Consider the following 6,589-nt stretch of genomic DNA (forward strand, 5'->3'; position numbering starts at 1 on the left):
AGACAATTTTTGGGATCCATGCTCAGTTAAAGGAGGAGAGAATACTAGAGAAGATTTTGGAGATGCCCCCACCCTGAAATTTCTTCCGTTCAGATTATAAAAAAAAGCAGAAGAGAGAAGAGGGAACGAAGTAATTTTTTTCTAAATCATGCCGTATACTATATATATATATTTATTAAATGTAGTTTTTCATGTTGCATATACATATTTTTGAGGTATTATGTTTCACATATTACTATGTTATATTTTGTATTTTTGTAGTGGGGCTTTCCCATCACAATTGTTAAAAAAAATCAGAGCTCATTTTTTCAGCAAGGGGGAAAATGCTCATAATATAAAATATAAGCCTAATGGAGTGCTGGGAATGGCTGAGGTTTTTTTTGGGGGGGGGGGGTTAATTTTTAAGGCATATCCCCAAAAATAAAATTATAGCTACGTCTGTGTCTTGCTTTGATATTATATTTATGCTATTGTTTTGTTTCTCGACAGTCATTTTAGCCCCCCCACACACACCAGTGGCACAGCGATATGTCTGTAGACTTACAACCCTAGAAACCGGGTTTCGATACCCGTGTTGGGGAGAGCACAGAGAGACCGTTGTGTAGCTTTGTGCTTAATTACAAACAAATAAATAATCATTTTAGAATCATTATCTTATAAATACTTTTAACACAGAAATGTATATATGTTTTATTGTGTCTTTTGCTGCAATCTGCCCCAGTACCTGTTGTGACCCACCAATTGGTCAGTACCTTCAATTTTGGAAATACTGGCTTAGGATGTGCTGTCCTAAATGCTCCCCTAAGGAAGGTCTTTCCACTTCAGTGGACAACAGAGGAGGCAGTGTTTTTCAAAATGTTTCGGTTCAATATAATATGTTTCTTGAAGCATTCTCTTATTCTTTAAATTCTAAAAGCTAGAATTTCATGGAAATAATTTTAAAACTTCCAAATGATTAAGCACTTAATGAAACCAATCAACATTTATCTTCTATTTAAACATTACCCAGTAGTTTATTTTTGGAAAAAAAACATAGTTCTGTTATCAAATAGAAAATCTTGTTACCTATTTTACTAATTATTTACAGAATGAAATAGATATTCATGCTATTCCATACGAAGCCAAACCAGCCAAAGTATCTGGATACATCATCTATAGGTTTCTGTGATATCAGACTATTGAAATGAGTGCTGCGAAACCCTCATTATTACGTAAAGCATGCAGAGAGGAATAGTTTGCTTTAGACATGGCAGCCTGTTGACTGAGCACTTTTAATGGGAACAATGCTGCAGGGTCATTGTCAAGGTGCATGGTCGTCAGATAGAGAATGACTAGACGTGGAGACATGAACTGTAATGACATGGTGGTGCCCCAAAATCGTTTTAATATATAACGCGTACAACCCTCTGAATAAAGCAAAAGTGTCATATGTATGTGTCCATCCACTTTTCATGCCAGCACAGTCAGACTATAAGTACATGAAACTACGCTGTTCAACTGATTTTGAAGTCCATAAGCTATTGCAATGCCACTTAGAGTCACATTGGTTTCTTTATGGAAGATTTATTTTTGTTTGCAGTTGAGTTCCAAGCTACACATCCGTGATGTGCCCACCACAAGTACTAAAACCCGGTTTTTAGCCTTTATGGAAGATATAGGATCCATACTTGTGTGAAACTACTCTTTTGAACTGTTATTTGAAGTATTTAAGCCTTTGTAATGCCATTTGAAGTCATATCTTATGGAAGATAAAAACTCTAAACTCCATCACAGTCAGAGTATAGCTACGTGAAGCTACTCTGTTAAAGTAATTGTTGAAGTTCTTAAGACATTGTACTCACTCTGAGAGTAAGAATATTTACTTTAGAGAAGATATAGGCTCTAGACACCAGCGCATTTAGAGTATAGCTATGTAAAACTGAATTGATTTTTGATGTTCTTAAACCTGTGTAATGCCACTAAATTTAGATTGTTTGCTTTGTAGGAAATATGAGGTCTAGACTCAAGCACAGTCAGAGTATAATTATGTGTGTAGTCATGATTTTGCAAAGTTGCACCAAGTGGCGGATAGTTCCAAAGTATGTTGCTAGAGGGCAGATAATACCAACATGCGTCACTACGAGTGGGTGATGAACTCATCTATGGAGCACAAGCAGATGTTTTACAATGTGGTTTGCTCGCCAACCACTAGAGGGTGTTGTTGATTGACAAGCTTTGGAATGTTATACAAATGTACCACTACGGTTATTAACATGATATTAGTTTCTGTAATATCGATAGGGTCAACTTTACAGTTTCACTTCAATAATAATAATAAACAAAACGTTTTTGAAACAGTAAAATTAATTTACAGTCTACGTAGAGGACTGTTTTCCATATGAACTTAAAACGTTTAAATTATAGATAAATATCATATAAACGTATCAAGCGAAAAACAGACAATTGTATTCAATTTCTAATTACAAACAAAGTGTTTGAGCAAGGAAAACAGTTATTCTGTTTCACCGTGTTTTGTTATAGCTTGACTGTTTGTACAACGTACTTCATGACTTATTTACGTGATTATACATATATTAATTTAACTTACATTAGGTATTTATGAAAAGGAGCATTTTTCGTGTTAATTTAAAGCATTCAAACTCTAGATATTTATTCTATGCATCATATTCATACACTACTTTAATTTATTAAAGTATATTCAATCGTTTTGGTCCAAGTAAATACAGTAACACTCGTATTATGCCTTGTCGAACAGTTTTCTAAAGACCAATCGAGCATCATCTTGCAAGGCATTAGTCACAGTTTAAAGTACATAGCATATTTCAGGAACTCTGGACAAGTTTCTTCACGTTTGTCATATTATATATAAAGTGTACTGCATGCTATAGAGATATGAATATATATATAAATGAAAACAGACAGCTGTATTCCATTCGTATTAACAAAATGTTTGAATAAACAAAAATAATAATAACATTTCATTTCATAGTGTTTGTTTAAGTGTATAGCGTACTTCAAGGTTTACGTATATATTAGTTTCACTTACAATCTATTCTAAAAAGAACTAATATTTTGAAGTTTGCCACTGTACTTATACTGAAAGTCAGAAACTTTATTTTAAGGAAGATATCGGCTCTAGTCTCCATAACAGTCTTAATATAATGCCGTGAAAATATGCCATTTAACTGATTTTTGTCATTTTAAAGCCACATTAATGCTACCCAGACTCAGATTGTTTACTTTGTGGAAGATGTGGGCTCTAGAACCCCCCTCTTCTTCTATACCCAGACTATAGTTACTTGAAACTGCGTTTATGAACTATTTTTTTTTTTTTTTTTAAAGTCACTATAATTTCTCTCAGAGTCAGATTATTTATTTTATGGAAAATATTGGCTTTAAACTCCAGCATAGTGCAAGTATAGTTACGCGAAACGACACTGTTGGATTGATTTGAGATACTCTTAAGTCATAATCTAGGTCAAAGTCAGATCTATAGAAAAAATGAGCTCTATATTTCAGCACAGTTAGTACATAGTTGCGTAAAAGTATGCTGTTGAACTAATTTTTGAAGTTCTTAAGTTACTGTTTTCACACTAAGAGTGAAATTGTTTACTTTATGGAAGATACCGGCTCTAGTTTCAAATACAGTTGGAAGATAGTGAAATCAAACTATGCTTTTGTACAGATTTTTGGTGTTTTTTTAGTCACTGCAATGCCACTGTTAGTCAGATTACCCACTTTATGGAACATATGGGCTATAGACTCCAGCACATTCAGAGTACATTTGTATGAAAGTATGTGTTACGTCTCCGTTTGTTAATTTATTTTCCGTAACTTCGTTCCGACGAAACTTTAGCGACACAAGTCCTTACTTAATAAAACTGGTTTATTCTTTCCGAATACAACTTTACGAAAAACTTATTTGCAACAATTACGCTAAAACAAACGATATATCAACGAACGTCAACAATGCTTCTGACTGCAGTTCAATTACTCACTATCTACACACACATTACCTTCCCGTCACGTTGTCACCCTCTTTTATATACCAGACTACCCTATATCTAGTAAATGCTAGAGCATTCGCCAAAGTACAGGATAGTTCTAGAAAGTAGAGGGCGTGAGAATAGTCACGTGATCTCGATGACGCAACATATGCTTTTGAACGTATTTTTTAAAACTTTGAAGCCATTATAATGCTACTCAGCATCAGTTGCGCGCTTTATGAAATATATACGGGTTCTAGTTTTCAGCACAGTTTGAATATAGTTATTTGTAACCACTTGGTTGAACTGATGTTTAAAGTTTTTAAGCCATTGTAATGACACTCAGAATCAAATTAATTGCTTTATGAAAGACGTTGGCTCTAGACTCCAGTACAGTCTAAGTACAGTTACGTGAAACTACGCTGTTGAACTGATTTTTGCAGTTTTTAAGCCTTTAATTCTGACCCATCTTGAAATACTAGACTGCTGACTTTCTCTCATGAATTCTTATACACTAAGATTTTTTAATTCCGAAATGGAATTGAAATGTTCAACCTGAACGGCACCTAATGCGTAGCTATCCCTAATTTTGAACTACTGACCAAAGAAAGGTAACTAGTCATCAGCAAACTCTACATGAAGCAGTAAATTTAACCGAAAGTAGAATGATTGCCACTATTATAACGTACCAACAGCCGAAAGTGTGAAGAAATGTTTGGTTGCAGTAGTCCCGCACTCTTGACTATCACATTCCCAGTTCGACACAATAAACATTAGATAATGTTTGGATGTATAGGAACTAACTTGCAATAGAAAAATGTAACATACAACTGAGCAATATACACACATATATAATTATATATATATTTGTGAACCATATTTACAACACCAACAACATGATGCTTTTGAACATTATATATCATAAAAGATCGTAACGACAATTATTATCTTATGTACTACAACATAGCAATATATAACATGTTTCACAATCATCTTAACGTTTTCTTATAAATGTCCTTTTTTTTTATTTAGCACTAAATCGAAAGACCAACTTAATTTTCATTTCTGTACTGGTTTAAACCCGATTGTTATTGTTTTTGGTTTTGTCTTTGAGGTCACTTTGGGGGAGATGGGAGGTGAGGTTATGGTAAATATAAACGTTCTATTCTTTCAATTTTAAATTAAGCTAATATACTTTCTATTCAGAACTGTATTTTGTCAAGTGTCTTTCATTTTCTCTATATAGTGTTACGACAGCGGAAGTCACTTGACGATGGTAACACGTCATGAGTTTCTAGAAGGATCATGACGTGTTATTTATGAAAGGACTCGTATCGCTGAAGTTCCTCGGTAAGAATTTATACCGGAAATTAACAAACGACCAGAGACGTAACAAATTGGTGTCAGAAAGTGGGACGAAAAAAGAAAAAAAGATGAAAACGAGAAGCGGCAAATCAAACTACAGCTTAGCAGATTTGATGGCAGCAATACAAGAACAGCAAAAGAAACAAGAAGAGAGATTACAGCAGTTGTTGGAGGAAAAAGAAAAGAAACAAGAAGAGAAATTACAGTTGTCGGAGGAAAAAGAAAAGAAACAAGAAGAGAAATTACAGTTGTCGGAGGAAAAAGAAAAGAAACAAGAAGAGAGATTACAGCAGTTGTTGAAGGAAAAAAGAAAAGAAACAAGAAGAGAAATTACAGCAGTTGCTGGAGGAAAAAGAAAGAAACAAGAAGAGAGATTACAGCAGTTGTTGGAGGAAAAAAGAAAGAAGCAAGAAGAGAGATTACAGCAGTTGTTGGAGGAAAAGAAAGAACAAGAAAAGAAATTACAGCAGTTGTTGGAGGAAGAAGAAAAGAAACAAGAAGAACAAGAAATATATCCTTGCTCTCCACAGTTCCAACAACCTTTCTGGGTAGCAGCCTTTCTTGCCGTGACATCTTCCCTGTGTTGAAGGTTCCAGCATTGAGCTTTCTTGTGCCCAGGTTTGTTACAGTGCCAGCAAAGTCCCTCAATCGTTGACAGATATACTGCTTTCTGCTCCTCTGTCCATCCATTCATTTCTGCCAGGAGCTCAAATTGTGCTCTATATGCTTCCCAAGGTGCCTTCCCATCGAATTCCTTTGGCTTCCTTAGCATTAGATCACCCCTATTGCTGACATTCATATCTGGGATGTGACTTCTAGCAGGACTGAAGATGTCTGCATTAGGGTTTAGCTGCGGGGTCTGGAATGGGATTTCTGTTGTCTGAGGCTGATTAGGTCCATGATTAATATATCCTCCCTGTGTAAAAGACAGTAAATCGTCCTTTAATGTGTTTAATTCACTTTGAAATTTACTAATATTTTCCATTTGTGCATGCTGGCTTTCTCTCAACTGTTGGAGACTTTATTCTTGTTTATTTTTTTCTCCTCCAACCACTGCTGTAGTCTCTTTTCTTGTTTATTTTCTCGTTCTTCTTGTTTCCTTTTCCTCAACCAACTGCTGTAATCTCCTTTTTTATTTTACTGTTCGAACTGCCACTGTTGCAGGTTTACTTGCCACTGCTGTTGTCTCTCTTCTTGTTTCTGAGGAGCCAGTGTAAGAAGAATACTACCAATAAGTC

This window comes from Limulus polyphemus, unplaced genomic scaffold (assembly GCF_000517525.1).
Source record: "Limulus polyphemus unplaced genomic scaffold, Limulus_polyphemus-2.1.2 Scaffold1451, whole genome shotgun sequence".
NCBI classification, from domain to species: Eukaryota; Metazoa; Arthropoda; class Merostomata; order Xiphosura; family Limulidae; genus Limulus; species Limulus polyphemus.